Source organism: Lactuca sativa, chromosome 5, assembly GCF_002870075.4.
Source record: "Lactuca sativa cultivar Salinas chromosome 5, Lsat_Salinas_v11, whole genome shotgun sequence".
NCBI classification, from domain to species: domain Eukaryota; kingdom Viridiplantae; phylum Streptophyta; class Magnoliopsida; order Asterales; family Asteraceae; genus Lactuca; species Lactuca sativa.
This window is the reverse complement of record NC_056627.2, coordinates 275,758,684-275,778,237: the sequence shown is the minus strand read 5'-3', so window position 1 is coordinate 275,778,237 and position 19,554 is coordinate 275,758,684. Positions and strand designations below refer to the sequence as shown.

Genomic DNA, 19,554 nt, shown 5'->3' with positions numbered 1-19,554 from the left:
CTCGCCCCAACAAATCGGGGTCCTGCACTTCCTCCCATACAGCATCTCAAAGGGAGGTCGGTCAATGCTCGCATGATAACTGTTGTTATACGAGAATTCCGCTTACGGAAGATACATATCCCAACTACCACCGAAATCTAGGACACATGCCCTAAGCATATCCTCGAGAGTCTGAATCGTCCTCTCGCTCTGCCCGTCTGTCTGAGGGTGGAAAGCGGTGCTGAAATGGAGACGAGTACCCATCTCGTCGTGGAACCGCTTCCAGAACCTGGATGTGAAACGAACATCTCGGTCAGACACCACCGATACCGGCACTCCATGACGTGCCACAATCTCTCGCACATAGATATCGGCTAACTTCTCCGCCGATATACTCTCCTGGATCGGGATAAAATGGGCACTCTTCGTCAACCGATCCACTACTACCCATATCGAATCCACTCCTCGTGCGGTCCTGGGAAGCTTGGTGACAAAATCCATGGTGATGCCCTCCCATTTCCACACGGGAATGTCTAACGGCTGCATCCTGCCGTGAGGTCTCTGGTGCTCTGCCTTGACCTTCCGGCAGGTCAGGCATCTCTCGACGTACCATGCGACGTCCCGCTTCATACAGGGCCACCAATAATCAGGTCGAAGATCTCGATACATCTTCGTCGCCCCTGGGTGGATAGAAAACCGAGACTTATGAGCCTCATCCATCAACACTTGCCGTACTCCACCCCAGTACGGTACCCACACTCTCCCGTGAAGCGTCAGCAAACCACGACTATCATAATCAAACGAGGCTACACGGCCCACGATTCTCTCACACTTCTGTCTTTCCTCCTTGAGACCCTCCACCTGAGCCTCCTTGATCCGCTCCAACAACGGAGTGATCACTGTCATCCTCAAACATAGATTTCTGATAGGGGCCGCCGACACCTTGCGGCTCAGGGCATCGGCCACCACATTGGCCTTCCCTGGGTGGTAAAGGATCTCACAGTCGTAATCCTTTAGCACATCCAACCACCTTCTCTGCCTCATATTCAGACTCGGCTGATCCATAAGGTACCTCAAACTCTTGTGATCCGTGTAAATAGTACAATGGACCCCATAAAGGTAATGCCTCCAAATCTTGAGGGCAAACACCACTGCCCCCAGCTCCAAATCATGGGTAGGATAATTAGCCTCGTGAGGCTTCAGCTGTCTCGAGGCATAAGCTATCACATGGCCTCGCTGCATCAAAACTGCTCCCATACCTGTGATCGAGGCATCACAATAGACTACAAAGTCCTCTACTCCCTCTGGCAAGGTAAGGATCGGAGCCTCGCATAATCTCTGCCTGAGGGTCTCAAACGCTGACTGCTGCTCAGGACCCCAACGAAATACCACTGACTTCCTGGTCAGTCGGGTGAGCGGCACTGCTATCTTGGAGAAATCCTGAATAAATCTCCGATAATACCCTGCCAACCCTAGGAAGCTCCGAATCTCAGATGGAGACTTCGGGACCTCCCATTGCATCACGGCCTCTATCTTGGCCGGATCTACCAGAATACCCTTCTGGTTGACGAGGTGACCAAGGAACTGCACCTCGCGCAACCAAAACTCACATTTGGAGAACTTTGTGAAAAGTCTCTCCCTCCTCAAAACCTCCAGCACCTCCCGCAGGTGCTCCTTGTGCTGCTCCTGCGTCTTGGAATATACCAATATGTCATCTATGAACACTATCACTGACCGATTTAGCATCGGCCTACACACGCGGTTCATGAGATCCATGAACGCGGCTGGAGCATTGGTGAGCCCAAATGGCATCACCACAAACTCGTAATGACCATACCTGGTCCTGAAAGCAGTCTTCTGAACATCCTCATCTCTAACCCGCATCTGATGATATCCGGAGCGTAGATCGATCTTGGAGAACCAAGACGCTCCCTGAAGCTGATCAAACAAATCATCTATCCTCGGGAGTGGGTAACGGTTCTTCACCGTTACCTTATTCAACTCCCGGTAATCTATACACATACGATGCGACCCATCCTTCTTCCTCACAAACAGGATCGGCGCTCCCCAAGGCGAACTGCTCGGCCGAATGAAACCCTTGTCTAACAGCTCCTGCAGCTGTGTAGATAACTCCTGCATCTCAGGGGGAGCTAGTCGATACGGTGCCTTGGCTATCGGAGCCGCACCAGGAATGAGGTCGATCCTGAACTCAACCTGTCTCTCAGGAGGTATCCCCGGCAAATCCTCGGGAAACACGTCCGGGTAGTCTCGAACAATAGGAACATCATCAACTGTCGACTTGCCCTTCTCCCGGGCATCCAAAACGTAAGCTACAAAATCGGCGCAACCCTACTGAACATAGCGCCTCGCCCTTGCGGCGGAACAAAAGGTCGGTCCTCGCTGTGGCCTCTCGCCCTGGATCACCAACTCTCCCCCACTGGGAGTGCGAACCCTCACTAGCTGAAGCTCACAATCAATCACCGCCCCATTGGGGCTTAGCCAATCCATACCCACAATAACCTTATTCCCTCGCAGGGGAATAGGCACCAGATCCACTGAAAACTGCTCATCAAATAACTGAAGAGAACACCCTCTATGCACTCTGCCGACCCTCACGGTTCTATCATCCGCTATCTCAACCTCTAATGGGCAATCCAGCTCCCCTGGAGCTCTACTGAATCTCTTGCTAAGCGCAAGTGATACGAATGATCGGGTAGCCCCCGAATCGAATAATACCATAGCAGAAATGCCGTTCACAGAGAACGACCCTGAATAAAATATACAATCATAAGCAATATACAATCAATAATAATAAAGAGATAAAGGGAAGATACATACCCGTCACCACATCAGGAGTCGCTCGCGCCTCCTCTGCTGTCATCTGAAACGCCCTACTCTTCGCCACTGGCGCATCAGCTCGGCCCTGTCGGCCATCTGTAATCCTCAAAGTAGCAGGGGCAGGTGCAACCACCTTCCCTGCTGCAGCTAAACCCGGACACTGGGACTTTTTATGTCCCCTCTGATTGCACTGAAAGCAAATCAGATCTGATGCTGCAACGGCAGTAGCAGGGGCCGTGCAATCCCTACTCAAATGCCCAATCCGACCGCACTTGTAGCAGCCAGAACTCCCTGCCTTGCACGCTCCCTCGTGCAATCTCCCACACTTGCCACATCGACCGTGGCTCTGCTGACTCCTAGATCTGTGGTCTGAAACCTTGGGCTTTTTGCCCGAACCTCCTGAACCCGAAACCGTCTCCGGTTTCCTCTTCTTCTCCATCTCGAGATCAATCTCCCTCTCCCGAGCCCTAGCAATCATATCTTCCAGCGTTTTACAGCTGGACCGGCTCACAAACTGGCGGATATCGCTCCGCAACATCTCATGATAACGGGCCTTCTTCATTTCCTCATCAGCTACATACTGAGGAACGAGAAGAGCCCTCTCCCTGAACTTGGCGGTGATCTCCGCCACTGTCTCTGTAGTCTGGGTGAGGTCCTGAAACTCCCTAGCTAGCTGTTGCACCTCAATGACTGGTGCAAACTCCGCCCTGAACCTGGTAGAGAAATCAGCCCAGGTCATGGCGTCCAATGCTGCATCATCCCCAATGGCATGTCCGACCTCCTCCCACCAATCCCGTGCCCTGTCCTTCAGAAGATAGGACGCCAATCTGACCTTGTCCCCCTCGGGACATCTGCTAGTACGGAAAGCGTTGGCCACATCTGCCAACCATCTGGTGCTCGCTATGGGGTCTCGCGCCCCATGATAGTCCGGAGCTCCACATGCCCTGAACTCCCTGAAGGTAAGGGTGCGCGACCCCATCATGGCCGCCACCTCGGCACGGAAGGTGCCCAATCTCTCATCCATCAGCTCTAGAATCCCCTCCTTGATCGAACCGAAGATCACAGGAGTCTGCTCTATAATGATGCGCGTAATCTCCGAAGAAAGAAACTCTCTGGTCTGCTCATCCATGCGCTCATCCCCCGATCCTGAACCTGATCCCTCCCCGGCACCTCCGCTGCCGGCTGCTGGTCTCGAACGCAAAACCACCATTCTGAAACACATCACAACTACATCAGAAAACAGAAATATCTCGAGGGATCATTGATACTACAACTAGCTTCCTGGTCTCGTCTCATCCTTTCTTGATTCGAGTACGGATCCTCTACTTCCAGTAGTACGGGCCCATACTACCTTCCACATCTATCCGTACTTTCTTCAAGAACTGCCCTGACTCCACCAAGTCACTTCTACTACTACTGATCTCTGCTACTCTCATCCTAGGCTTGCCCCAGGGAAACCTCAGACTCAATTCAACTGGTCCTCAGTTGATGCAGGTCTCCTTATAATGCTAATTAACCATCACCTGAACACCATCACATGTGACGAAGATCAGATAATCCTTCAAGTAAAAGACCCGTCCCTATAACGGTTGGACTCAAACAAGAGCTGCGCAATAGGGCCAGTTCCATCACTCTGGAATTATTCAACCCTGATCACATGTGGTGTAACGTGTTCACCTAATGGCTAACTTCCATCAATCAGAACTCCCACAAAGCACGAAGCAAGCAGCATTCGGATCAAGGAAACATACTCAAGCAAAACTATTCTCAAAACGAGAAACTGATCTAGCATACAGTGCTAAGCTCATACTATCAGGCAAAACCTAAACAGGCTATCCTACTGTTGTCTACTCAATACTAGCATGCAATACTCATAAAGCTGTAACACATAAAGCAGGCACATAAGGCATCCTCCTAGATCCTTAGTCCTATACTAGCATGCTGTTCTACTGAAACTGAAACTGATCAAATAACTTGTATGGGTAATTTGGGAGTACTTACTTGAGCTCGGCTGATCGCATGCACCACACCCTTATCTTGTTTAAAAATTTCTTTCTTTCTAAGTGCTTTCAAAATTTCTTTTAGAAAACATTTTCCTTTTAAAAATCTTTTTATTTCCCCTTAGTTTGAGTTCAGATACACCCGGAAGTGTATCCGAATCCCTCAAACCAGGGCTCTGATACCAACTTGAAACAACCCAAAAATACGACCCAAAAATTTCGTTTTTTCAACATAATCAAAAACCATAATCTGAGTGTCATATCATAAACCATACATGATATATCTCAAAATAATAGTAAAAACACTGTGCGGAAAACTGTATCATATCCATGTCATATAAAAATCAAGAACCAAATCAACTCCCAGAATACAAGCTGAAGCTGTGGTGTGTGCGATGCCATCATCCCGAGCTCTTCCCTCTACAAGCGGAAGTACCTGAAACCAAAACTGAAACTGTAAGCACGAAGCTTAGTGAGCTCCCCCAAACTACCACATACCATACAATACATATAAATCACATACTGGGCCTTGCCCACTGCATCAGACCGAGGTCTGGAACTAGCTGCATCGGACCGAAGTCCGGAACTGACTGGGACCTTGTCCCCTGCATCGGACCAGAGTCCGGAACTAACTGCATCGGACCGAAGTCCGGAACTAACTGCATCGGACCGAAGTCCGGAACTAACTGCATCGGACCGAAGTCCGGAACTGACTGATCATGACATAGCATAACACATAACAACTATTATAATCACATATAATGCATACTGCATCGGACCGAAGTCCGGAACACATACTCGAATATGCTTGAATCACAAAGACATCAAGCACTCTAGCTACTGCATCAGACTAAAGACCAGAACTACTGATAATTACACGGGCCGGCATTACGGTCGTAGAATCGTTCCTACTGAAGGGAAACTCACCTCGTGAACTGGCTGCTGAGTGTATGGCTCTGGAAGCTAGCTGCTGCTGCTCCGGTATCTCCCCGGCTACAAGTCCATAAACACACTCAATCAAATACTAAACACTGCACTGGGTAAAATGACTCTTTTACCCTTGGCCAAAGTCAACTCTCAGACAAAGTCAAATCTCGGTCAAAGTCAACCCACAGTTGACATGACTCGCTGAGTTGGGCCGCCAACTCGCCGAGTCCCTATTCTCACTCCTCAACCCTACCCGCTGCTACTCGTCGAGCATGGCATCGACTCGACGAGTACTCATTCGATCCAAGAACTCAAACAATCTTCATCCGACTCGCCGAGTCATATGAACAACTCGACGAGTTGTTCTTGAGCTTAAGAAGATTGCCCTGGACTCGCCGAGTTGTATGAACAACTTGCCGAGTCCCTCCATTACTGAGTCTACCCTCGAACTCGCTGAGTCCACTCCACAACTCACTGGGCCCACTCAACATCGCTCAAAAGGAAGAAATCGGGGACTCGCGACTCGACTCGCCGAGTCGTTCTTCCGACTCGCCGAGTCACCGCCATGCAACTATTCTACACTCGATTCTGCTCGAATCCAATACATACAAATGATAGACCTGGGTCCAATAAGCTGATTTACCACGTAAAGTTTCCAACTTTACGTGTACAAACACATGAACAAGGGAATAAAGGCTAAAAAGGCACTTAAAAGGGTAGATCTAGGGTTATGATGCACAATGGCTCCATAAAGACAATAGATCTGGACTCTAAAACCCCTAAATGAACAGATCTATGGATATCTCGACATACAATGGCTTCGATATCAACATAAGGCTTGAGAAAAGCATCAACTAGATCTAAAGGGGATTTTAAAGCATAAAAGGGAAGGAAATCTGAAGAATACCTCAAAGAACTCTTGCTTTCCCTTGAATCTTCGCTTTACACTTCTTCTCCTTGCTCCTTTCTTCTTCTCCTTCTTCAAGCCTTCACAATTAGCACACAAAATCACTTAGAACACTCAAGAACGAATTAGGGTTTTTCTCACAGCTTTAGAGGGTGAAGGAGGCGAGATTGGGGGCTATAAGGTGGCTTAAATAGTGAGCAACCCGTGGATTTAGGGTTTCTCCCAGACGGACAGACTCGCCGAGTCCAGAATATGGACTCGCCGAGTCGCCAGCTAACACGTGCTCGAAATCCCGACCCTACTCGGCGAGTCAGGCTATGAACTCGCCGAGTCCCTTTACAAAACTTCAAAATAAATACCAAGGAATCATCATACCGGGAACGGGTCGTTACAAATAAAGTAATATTTACTAATAGATAAATATTATATGTTAAAAATAATATTAATTAATATATAATTATCCAATAAAAAGAATTAATAAAATAAAGAAGAAATTAAAAAAAGAATTAATTAAAAATTTAATAATCAACTAAATTCATATTTATTAATATATAAATATATTATATTAAAATAATATATATTAATATATAATCAAATAAAAAATAATACAATAAGAAAGAAATTTAAAAATTAATTAAAAGAATTAATGTACAATAATTCAATAAAATAAAAAAGAAAAATTACAGAAATGGTCTTTGTAGTTTGGTAAAAAGAAAAACTACAGAAATGGTCCCTAGGGGTAAAATTGTCATTCTCAATAAAAAAAAAATAGCAATCAAACTGTTAAACTTAACGAGTTGGGAACCAAAACTACCAAATAGAGACCGTTTTTGCCAATAAGTGTTTTTTTTTGGATTTACCCAAAAAATGACAAACCACATGGACCATTTTTTTCAATTTTGTCTAATCCTTTAATGCACCTATTAATATTTAAGTGAGCTCCCTGTAATAAATCCATAGACAAAAGAACTATTTTTAATCACTTTGTATTAATAAAAGAATAGTTTTGTTTGTATACGTATCATTTTTCTAGATTTTCGTATTTAATGTTTGTTACATATCAATATATCAGATCTCCTATAAAAGTTTGCTACGTGTCAATATATTTAATGTAATCCTTTAATATGAAATTCTATAATTTAATAATACATTAAATTACCATTATATCTTTCGTTAATACTATAAGTACCTCCAACTATATTTTATTATTTAGATTATGATTTATATTATCCTTGAATATCAGACATATAATTAGTTCACATATAATATCAAATTTAAAAAATTAAACATATTTACAACACAAATATATGCTTATCTTCATTTTTTTTAAAATCATCGTTCCTATTTTCTGTGCAACTATATCATGTAAATGAGGAGATTTTGATTTCAATTCCTTTTTTTATCACGTTAAATACGCTAGGAGCTTTTTATTTCTGCGATAATATAAACCATCAAACTGTGAATTTCTTTTGCCATTTTCATCTCAAATTGTATTCTTCTTTTCTTATTCTTTGATCTTTAAAAACATTAATCCACTCTTTTTTTATTGTATTTGTAAACAAATAACTATTTTTTAGTTTAAACAAATCAGATGAAAATATGGTCCAAAAAAGTAGCACCACATAGAAATCAAAATTAGTATACCCATTCGAGAATAAAATAAGGTAATAACTTTATGTGTAACTAAATATCGTTAGATCTGGTCATAATTATCGAAATCTGCTAAAAAGTTCACAGGTATTATTTTATCATATATTTTCTTGAATCGGCATTTTATGAGCATTACAATTACTATACTTCACATATTTATTTGAATCAATGATTATAATTTTACATAAACAAAAACATAAATCTCTTGATTAATAATTTATTGAAAATAATTGATTAATAATTATGAGTTTTTACTATAAAAAATTAATTATTGTTTTAACCGTGGTTCCTACGTGCTATAACCTAGTTTATCATAATAAATAAACTAATTGTTATGACTTGTCAATTTCTCCTTCGTTCCTTATGCCACATGTAATTTGTTGTTTTTTTATTAAAAGAAAATCCATATATCATTTTGTAGTGTTTTTGTAATTTATTTATTCAATGTTTTCCCCCTCATGATTGTATCTTTTATTAGATTTCTCATTTATCCCCCAATTTCGGCATTTTCATGTATAATGCCAATTAATCATGAAGAAATTGATCTAAAATCCCTTAAAATCAGGCATATTTACATTATTGATGGTTCTCACATCCATAAATGCCACCGTTTTGCTTCATGTCGATCTTTTAATCTCGCCAATCCCTTGTCTTTCTTCTTTATTCTTAAACCATAATCATCTTTTTTATCTCTATGAATGGCTACGTTGGAAGAAATATTCTCCTCCCCTTCGTGTTTATAATGGACCCTGCTTTTATTTACACTTTGTTTTGGTATCGGCAACTCATTGCTCGATAGAGTTGGACGATCAGGTTGGAGCGAAAAAAAAAAGGAAAGCTTTAGCTCGACAAAATCATCAGCAAAGAACGCAAGGTTAGTGTGTGTTTGATGTTATATTTGATAAAAAAATAAAAATAAATTATGTGTGTTTGATGCTATAGTTCACCTAAAAAATCAATCGTATAAATTTGATGTTATATTAGACCCAAATATGTTTTTTATTTTCTCCATACATATTGCATTGTAGGTGTTTGATAAAATGCCCATGAGAACTTTGATGCGTGTCATTGTGTAGACTACAATTGAAATATGTGTTTATCAAACAATTGGTTAGTATTTAGATATTGTATAAGTGGATTTTCATTTTTTTTCGTCCAAGTGATTTGACTAAAAAATACAACAAAGGAGACTCTTTGTCTTGCTTGCTTTTGTTTATGTCTATATATTAGTAGGGATTGATTGAAATGGATGCGTACAGATGTAGTGAGATTTTTGAATTATTTGGAGTTTATGTTCCTGCTTGAAAATATGAAGGGCAATGTTTTTTCATGTTGTTATAGGTATGTCATGTGATAAAACTCAACTAAATAAAATGTCTTAACAATATGTTAATGGTTGTGAAGCGAGCTTGATGAGAGCCTTCTTTGTTTAGTTCTTATTAACATAAAGTATAACAGTTTTTTATTACTCTTTTTATCCAACATATACAACAATTAAAGTATTTTTTAAAGCAAGAATTCTTATCAAAAATTATTAGAAAATGAATTTCATTATAAAATAATAAAGATTTTATTTTAACACAATTTTCCTATTAGTTTTTGTCGTTTCTGAAGGTGCCAGATTGTATAGATAAACTTCCTCAATCAGGAATCAAGATTCGGATTCTTACCACTAACAAGATTGAAACAACAATCAACATCTATTAAGTTTATCTTTTTTAACTAGCTAAATGAAATAAATAATAGTGAAATTTCATATTTTTTGGATAATACTATATAGTGTTTTTTTATTATTCTAAATTAAACTTAATTTAATTAGCTATGTTTTATTTTACTCAATAAATGAATCCATGTAATATGAATACATTAACCGAAAAGCTAATATTTTTTGTTAGATAAATCAATACAAAACTAAGTAATTGTTTGTATATTTATGATTTTAATGATTATATTTTTTAAAGTTTTAGTATTGTTTTATTTTGTTAATCTGTATAGTACGTGTGTCTCACACCTAGTAAACAAATATAGACATAACCATGAGTATGTTATAGGTATTGTGACAGAGTGAAACATTAATCAACCATGAGAAATATGGTATCAGAACGTAATATGGTGTAACAGCCCGGATTCCCAGGTATTAGTTATTCTTATAATTTTTGGTGATTTGTGAGGGGACTCGGCGAGTTGGAGCTCAGACTCGCCGAGTATGATCGTGATTTGGGTGCGGGTTCGCGTCCGGACTCGGCGAGTCCACGCTATTTAATGAAACCCTAATTTCTCAGGTTTGAGGCATATTTAAAGGGCCTTATGGCCGTCATTTGCACTCATCAGTTCCCAGAGTGAAACCCTAGAGCAAATGAGTGATTCAAGTGAGGGAAGGAGCCATTATTGATCTTGGAGTTGTTGTCTAGCAAGGAAAGAGGAGATCTAGCCAAGAGGAAGCAAGAGAGGGGTGGATTCTTGAAGATTTGAGGTCCAGAACATCACAAATGAGGTACAATCTCGAATCATTCTCTGTTATTGTGATGTTCATGTAGATTTAGGGCTTTTGAACCCATTTGTGGCTAGATCTAGTGTCCTCATGGTCCCTTAGCGAGTTAAGGTCCTGGATCTGGACCCATAGAGGTCCAGAGCACCTCTTTACCAAAGCTTTATATGCATCCATGGAGGTATTGGCTTGGGATCAATGTATTTGAGGCTAAAACACCATTCATGAGCTATTCAATGCTTGATGAGCATCAAGACTTGAGCTTTACGTGGTCAATAAGCTTAAGGAGACTGGATCTATAAGTTAGTGAAGCGGATCTGACCTTAGAAGGTCGTTTGGGGTTGTGCATGGAATGCACTCGCCGAGTCCATTCCCAGACTCGGCGAGTTGGTGCGGGTTGTTCAGTGATTACGAAACAGGGGTGGAGTAACCGAGTCGGGTGAGTGACTCGGTGAGTCGGAAGAGATTCAGAGGGATCGGGTTCCCGTAGGGACTCGGCGAGTCCACGCCAGACTCGGCGAGTCGGGTCAACCGTTGATCGTTGACCAGAGTTGACCAGTGTTGACTTGATAGGGGTAGTCAACCTTAGTTGAGAAAGTGTTAATTAGAGATCTATGGTGTTATAGGAGGATTATAGCTCAGAGGATCGAGCGCGAGTGATTTCCGGGATTTGCGAGTTATGGAGATACGCGAGGTGAGTCTTCTCACTATACGTTACCTTGAGTGGTAGTTATGTGTGACCGGAAGGTCGTATGTGCTTACATTGAGTATTATGTTATCCTATTGTATGTGACATGCTATGCATTATGTCTTTGTGATTTATGCTATGCGGAGTTTACAGACCGGACCGGAGGGTCCAACGATTCATTAGGCCGGAAGGCTCAAGCAGACCGGACCGGAGGGTCCAACGAGCTTAGGACCAGAGGGTCCACAGAGTTATGGGACTGGAGGGTCCCACTGAGACACATTGACCAGAGGGTCAGATAGAGTTATAGCCTCGAGTGGCTAATATGTGTTGTATGTTGTATTTTGGGGAACTCACTAAGCTTCGTGCTTACAGTGTTTTGTGTTGTGTGTTTCAGGTTATTACAGTATCACGGGAAGGCACCGGCTCGATTGTACACACCAGAGAAAGAGTCATGCTTTGAGGATCCTGGTTTATCATACAAGTGGAAATGGAGTTATGTTTTGTAATTCGATTATGAATGAGATCTTAAACAAAGTGTTTTTAAGAATTAAACGATTATTTTAAATGAAAAATTGTTTTGAAATTTTCGGCGTTACAAGTTGGTATTAGAGCCTTGGTTTGAGGGATTCGGGTGCGCCTTCGGGTAAATCTGGACTCAAACTGAGGAAGTAAGAAAAATTTTCAACGAAATAATTTTCTAAAGCGAATAAGAGTTCAAAGAGAAAGCGGGAAAGAGTAGTGTGTACAATCAGCCAGAGCCCGAACGATGATTTCCCAAAATACCCTTACTTTTGTGTCATGAGATATTTATGATGCACTTTATGAGATATTATTGCATGCTAGAGACAGGCTAGGTATTTCATATCTTAGGACTAGAGTGGCCTGATTTGTGATGCCTTAGCCTAGGGATTGCTGTTATATGCGATGTGCTTTTGAGTATGTGATGAGTGAGAATATTTAGTTGGAATCCTTTAGGGGATTTGAGTAGAGGAGTAATCTAGGGGAGATACCTAGATAAGTACCGTGGTACTTAGAGAAAGAATAGTTAGAATCCGCAAGGGGAAGAGTTGCAGAGTTCGGTGGTACTTTCGAGGATGAGCAAAGCAAGCGGAGTTATCACCCAGAGTGAGTCATATATATTCTTCGATGCTCGAATGCTGCTTGCTTCGTGCTTTGTGGAACTCTCGATGATGGGAGTCAGCTACCAAGTGAATATGACGATATTCAGGAAGTAGATGGCTGGCATCATTAGGAGCTCTTCAGCAGCTGATGGCAAAGATGTGTGGGAATCTAGGAAGAGCCTAGGGAGTAACCTTAGCCAGATGAGTGTGCTGGCAGGGTAGAAAGTTTCGCTGGAGAGCGAGCGCGCGACGGAATTGGTGAACGAGAAGGTCGAGCAAGTTGTCATTGATGATGGGGTAGAAAATTTCGCTGGGGTGCTGTTTATGTTCGTGTGCGGAACATGAGAGGCCTGATGTTTAAGTTTCGGGTTTAGGGGTAAAACCCTGCAGGTTGTCATTGATGATGGTTTTCCATCAGAGTATCAGGTAGCATGTGTGCTGCGAGACAGTGATTTACCATGATCAGATAGTCAGATGGGACTGAGATAGTCGAGGACCACGTTACACCTATTTGAGTATAGTAAGGCGTATTGTGGAGGTATCAGTGGGGGAGTCCAGTCGAGTTAATCAGTGCAGTGGTTTTCCTATTTATGTTGGGTATTGAATATGGGAGTGGGTCCCTGTTCTTGGGATGATCCATGTGTTGGAACGTCGGTTGATGAGTCGAGGTGGGGGAATATGATGATTTCGTGGTCCAATTTATGACTCAGTGATGTTATTGGACAGTTGAGTTGCTTGGTATTGGATTGGTACGAGACTTGGAACGACTAGAGGCAGTCGTGACGAGAAGTTCTTGAGGATTTCACCTGAGGTTCAGAGTTATGAGATCGATTGATTTCCTTAAAGGGGATTACCGGGCGTTGCGTAGCACTTTCCAGGGGCAGGTGCGTTGTTGCTGGTGAAAATAGTTCGTGAGGTTGTTGATGTGTCAGATAGTGATGGTTTGAACCCTAAGTGGGGGAGAACCGGGTGGTTTATTGAGAGACCCGGAGATTTGTGCAAGAGCGGTTAGGGGTTGGATGCAGAAACCTGCGGCTTGAATTCATGAGATCAGGGTCATTGGTGATCAAGGAAAGGTGCAGGGCGAGATAATGCATGTGGTATATGTCTGAGAGAAGGATGGGTGTCTCCACGGCGGGTGGTCAATGATCAGGAATATCGTGGTGGTCAGAGTCGTCTCAAGTGGAAGGCTCGTAATGATGGTATGGGCAGTTGAGAACTTCTGGGTTGAAAAATGGGTAGAAGATTGTCGAGTAGCCAACTCCCGGGCCGGGATGTGTATTCTTGCTTGGATTTTGAGCAGTAGTTGAAAGGGTTTCGGAAGATCATCAGTGTGTTCTGAAGGGTTAGTGCCTTCCTTGTATTCCAATTGAGTGTTTGGATGCACTGAAGTTGCGCATCGAGTGATATAGGAAATTGTTATGGGATTCAGAGGAATTGTATTGTTGTATGTGTATGGTGCTAGGAGTAAGGGAATCAGTGGTAGAGACAGGACATCGTGATGCTCTGTTAGGGTGTTCTGTGGTTTCCGCGTATATCGTCCCGATTCCAGAGTTATTTAGAGTCTTGGGCTTAAGATGACCAGTGATGTATCATGTATCCACGGTTCCAGTGGGAGCCCTTCGTGTATTGTCATCAAGAGGGATTATTTAAGGGAGTGGATCTCCGCAGAGGGAGGTTCTGTGTTATGGCGGTTGCCGCCAGAGTCTGTAATGCATATCGGGGCAAGTGTGTGTGTAGCTATCTATGACAGTCTTCGGTGCATGAGTTAGTGAACATAGTGTGGCGTTGTAATGAGAATGAGAGTATAGGGTGAAGACTATGGGGAGCCGTAGTATTCACCAGTCAGAGGTGTTGTGATGTTATGGGGAGCCGTAGTACTCACAAGTCAGAGAGAGAGAGAGTCGTGATGCTACGGGGAGCCGTAGTATTCACCAGTCAGAGGGTGTTGTGATGCTACGGGGAGTCGTAGTATTCACAAGTCAGAGGGAGGGAGTCGTGGTACTACGGGGAGCCATAGTACTCACGAGTTAGTTGGCGTGGTGATACTACGGGGAGCCGTAGTACTCACTAGTCAGAGGCTGTTGTAATGTGTGGGAAGCCATAGTACCCACTAGATGGCAAGAGAGTGTGATGATGGAGTGTTCTCCGCTAAGTGCATGATGCAGAAGAGTTTTAGGCTTGAGTAGCCCTAGTGTCGAGTTTTTGGAGCCTGGTGGTTAAAACCGGGGCGAGACTGGGGTCTCCGTCTCTATCGGGAGGGTCAGCGAGGCGCACGGGAGAATATGCGCATCAGACGCCAGAGGTTAGAGCTGAGTCGATCTTTGATTGGATTGTATTTCTTCATGAGGAATAGGGAATTTCGTGACTTGCGTGTCACTGGGCCGTGATAGTGGTCACGGAGAGGAAGTTAGTGAGATGTTTTGGATAATGTTATGTGTGACCTTTGGGGATTCAGCTGTGGGGCCAAAAGCTGACCTGGTGCTCGGTATCGAAGATGAATATGAGAAACGAGCTAGAGTTTACCATAGTGATGTTTGTGGACACTTCAGAGAGAGCTAGCGACTCAGACGCTCGAGGGTATGTTTCGGGCATGTGTATTAGATTTCGGGGGGAAATTGTGGCCCGTAATTGCCCTTGGCAGAGTTTTCCTACAACAACCGCCATCATTAGTGCATCAGTATGCCGCCCTTTGAGCTGTTGTAGGGAAGGGGGTATTGGACCCCATTTGCTGAGGAGAGGTAGAGCAACGTATGATGGGAAGTACAGAGATTGTGCTTCATACGTCAGAGCAGATACAGCAGGTCAGGCAGAGGTTGTTGACCGCTCAGAGTCGCCAGAAGAGTTATGCGGATAGGCGCCGGTCCGAGCTCGAATTTTTGGTCGTGACCTTGTACTCCTGAAGGTCTCTCCCTGGAAAGGAGTGATTCGATTCAGGAAGAGGGGCAAGTTGGGGCCCCGATATATTGGTCCATTCCGAGTGATCGCGAGGGTAGGCTGGGTGGCCTATCGTTTGGATTTGCCAGCAGAGTTGGGGCAGATTCGCGACACTTTTCATGTGTCGCAACTGAGGAAATGTATAGCCGATGAGTCGGCAAGTGGTTCCATTAGAGGATATTCAGGTGGATGCAAGCCTGAATTATGCTGAGAGACCAGTGGCAATCAGAGATCGGAAAATCAAGGTTCTGAGGAAAAAGGAGATACCCTGGGTTTTGGTTCAGTAGCGGCATCGTAAGGGGTCCGAGATGACTTGGGAGCCGGAGCGAGAGATGCGCGAGCAGCATCCGGAGTTATTTGCAGAGCGAGACTTCGAGGGCGAAGTCTAGTTCTAGTGGGGGAGAATTGTAACAGCCCGGATTCCCAGGTATTAGTTATTCTTATAATTTTTGGTGATTTGTGAGGGGACTCGGCGAGTTGGAGCTCAGACTCGTCGAGTATGATCGCGATTTGGGCGCGGATTCGCGTCCGGACTCGGCGAGTCCACGCTGTTTAATGAAACCCTAATTTCTCGGGTTTGAGGCATATTTAAAGGGCCTTATGGCCGTCATTTGCACTCATCAGTCCCCAGAGTGAAACCCTAGAGCAAATGAGTGATTTAAGTGAGGGAAGGAGCCATTATTGATCTTGGAGTTGTTGTCTAGCAAGGAAAGAAGAGATCTAGCCAAGAGGAAGCAAGAGAGGGGTGGATTCTTGAAGATTTGAGGTCCATAACATCACAAATGAGGTACAATCTCGAATCATTCTCTGTTATTGTGATGTTCATGTAGATTTAGGGCTTTTGAACCCATTTGTGGCTAGATCTAGTGTCCTCATGGTCCCTTAGCGAGTTAAGGTCCTGGATCTGGACCCATAGAGGTCCAGAGCACCTCTTTACCAAAGCTTTATATGCATCCATGGAGGTATTGGCTTGGGATCAATGTATTTGAGGCTAAAACACCATTCATGAGCTATTCAATGCTTGATGAGCATCAAGACTTGAGCTTTACGTGGTCAATAAGCTTAAGGAGACTGGATCTATAAGTTAGTGAAGCGGATCTGACCTTAGAAGGTCGTTTGGGGTTGTGCATGGAATGCACTCGCCGAGTCCATTCCCAGACTCGGCGAGTTGGTGCGGGTTGTTCAGTGATTACGAAACAGGGGTGGAGTAACCGAGTCGGGTGAGTGACTCGGTGAGTCGGAAGAGATTCAGAGGGATCGAGTTCCCGTAGGGACTCGGTGAGTCCACGCCAGACTCGGCGAGTCGGGTCAACCGTTGACCGTTGACCAGAGTTGACCAGTGTTGACTTGATAGGGGTAGTCAACCTTAGTTGAGAAAGTGTTAATTAGAGATCTATGGTGTTATAGGAGGATTATAGCTCGGAGGATCGAACGCGAGTGATTTCCGGGATTTGCGAGTTATCGAGATACGCGAGGTGAGTCTTCTCACTATACGTTACCTTGAGTGGTAGTTATGTGTGACCGGAAGGTCGTATGTGCTTACATTGAGTATTATGTTATCCTATTGTATGTGACATGCTATGCATTATGTCTTTGTGATTTATGCTATGCGGAGTTTACAGACCGGACCGGAGGGTCCAACGATTCTTGAGGCCGGAAGGCTCAAGCAGACCGAACCGGAGGATCCAACGAGCTTAGGACCAGAGGGTCCACATAGTTATGGGACTGGAGGGTCCCACTAAGACACATTGACCAGAGGGTCGGATAGAGTTATAGCCTCGAGTGGCTAATATGTGTTGTATGTTGTATTTTGGGGAACTCACTAAGCTTCATGCTTACAGTGTTTTGTGTTGTGTGTTTCAAGTTATTACAGTATCACGGGAAGGCACCGGCTCGATTGTACACACCAGAGAAAGAGTCATGTTTTGAGGATCTTGGTTTATCATACAAGTGGAAATGAAGTTATGTTTTGTAATTCGATTATGAATGAGATCTTAAACAAAGTGTTTTTATGAATTAAACGATTATTTTAAATGAAAATTTGTTTTGAAATTTTCGGCGTTACATATGGTATATGTTACCTATTGATCCTCTAATGTCACTTACTATTTCTTCTTCCCCTGCATCACCATTCACCCCTACCAACCTTCCGTCGACGATCTACCCTTCATTTCTCCATGTCTTATCCCGCTCCCTCTCCACACAAGGTCTTCGGTGTTGCCAATATCAAGTCCCATATCCCATTGATTTTGGACCCCCAACACTACAAATATGATTCTTTGATAACTCTTTTTTCAACCCACTGTCGTGCATATAGTGCTCTCGGCCATATAGACTCCACTTATGATGTCCACAACATTGCTCCCACCACCGCTGAATGGAAGGAAGTCGATGCAATCGTGTAGATGTGGATTTTCAAAACCATTGCTAAGCTCTTGCTTGAATATGTGCTAAAACCAGACATTACAACACACCAAGTGTGTATGGCTTTGGAGACAAGTTTCAGGACAACAAATACTCAAGGTTAATATAAATTGACAATGAGTTGCGGAACATCACAAAAGTGGATCCTAATGCTAATGAATATTTCTTAAAATTTGAAAATCTAGCTACCTTAATCACCAATATAGATGTCAAATCTATTGTCAAAGATAAACAATTGGTCATCTAAACAATCAATGGATTATCAACCCGATTTGAGTCATCGCAATGATAATCCACCGCAATAAACCAATGCCCTCTTTCTTTGATTTTCCATCCATGCTATCTCTTCAAGAGTATGGATGCATATTTTTCTTACTAATGTTTAAACATCTTTTCGTAGAGCACACAAAGTGTTTGATGATTTTCTTCAACAAAAAATATAAGTTTTAAGGTATATGTACATGGTTTTTGTAATATATTTTATAACTTTAATGAAAGACATAAGTATTAAGTTGTGAATGTATGATTTTTATACAAATCGGATTGCTTCAATGAAAAACATAAGATTTAAGTTGTGAATGCATGAATTTTTTAAGTTTTAATTTTCTTGTGTTGCTGTTTTCTCAAATAATTTCAATTTAGGTTTTTTAAGCTATGAATCTTCATATTTTCGTGTTTCAGTTATTTTTTAGTTTCGTTAATTTAAGTTTTAACTGTGATTTTTTTAGTTTTATGTTGTGAATGTATGATTTTTTTTATTAAGTCTTAAGTTTTAAATGTAGGTTTTTATACAGATCTGATTGCTTCAATGAAAGACATAAATGTTAAGCTATGAATGCATGATTTTTTTATACAAATTTGATTGCTTCAATGAAAAACATAAGTTTTAAGTTGTAAATGCATGATTTATTATAAGTATCAAGTTGTGAATGTTTGATTTTGGGATGGTAACAAGGACTGGGTTTTCTTTTTGAGTATTGAGTAGCAAGGGGTAAGCAGGATCGAAGTGGGGGAGAATCCTCCGAGTGTGCCCGAAGAGGAGCGCGCAGACCCGGAATGAGTGCGCGACCTCCGAGAAGAAAAGAACTAAGTTCAGCGTTGGATGGTTTGAGGATTCAGGGTTGGGAGTTTGAGAAACTCCCCATCAGTTGTTGCGTGTGTTGGTAATGGTTAATGGGTGATTGGGAGTTCGGGTTGTGGATCGCCCGAAGGACTCGAAGGAGTCGGAATGAGGATCTTGAGAGCTAATGGCACATGGGTGCCTTCGTATTAGCAGTCAGTGGTGGAAGTGTTGTAAGACTACAAGGCAGCCGTAGCATTCACTAGCAGTCAGCAATGGATGGTGATGTAAGGCTATGGGTAAGCCGTAGCATTCCTTAGTCGCTTCGTTAGCAGAGTTGGGGCGAGGCCCTTATTTTCTAGTGATCAGATAGGGATCAGGATGGGTAGTGGATGAGAATGATAGGGAGTGGCCTGTATAGCCCTAGCGAGGTGAGACCTTGGGAGAGGCCGTTCCAGGATATAGTTGGGTGAGACCCGTGGGCGAGGCCCGTATGAGATTAGCAGTGTAGACGAGACCTGGGAGCAGGGTTGCT

General features: G+C 43.1%; 1 long non-coding RNA gene across 1 annotated transcript; it reads left to right on the top strand.

The window, feature by feature from the left end:
• Positions 1-8,720: 8,720 nt before the first annotated feature.
• On the top strand, positions 8,721-18,360 carry LOC128134195 (uncharacterized). Its single transcript, XR_008232548.1, has 5 exons — positions 8,721-9,175; positions 10,353-10,435; positions 10,584-10,795; positions 11,416-11,483; positions 11,872-18,360. It is a non-coding gene; the product is annotated as an uncharacterized LOC128134195 (long non-coding RNA).
• The last annotated feature ends 1,194 nt before the right edge of the window (positions 18,361-19,554 follow it).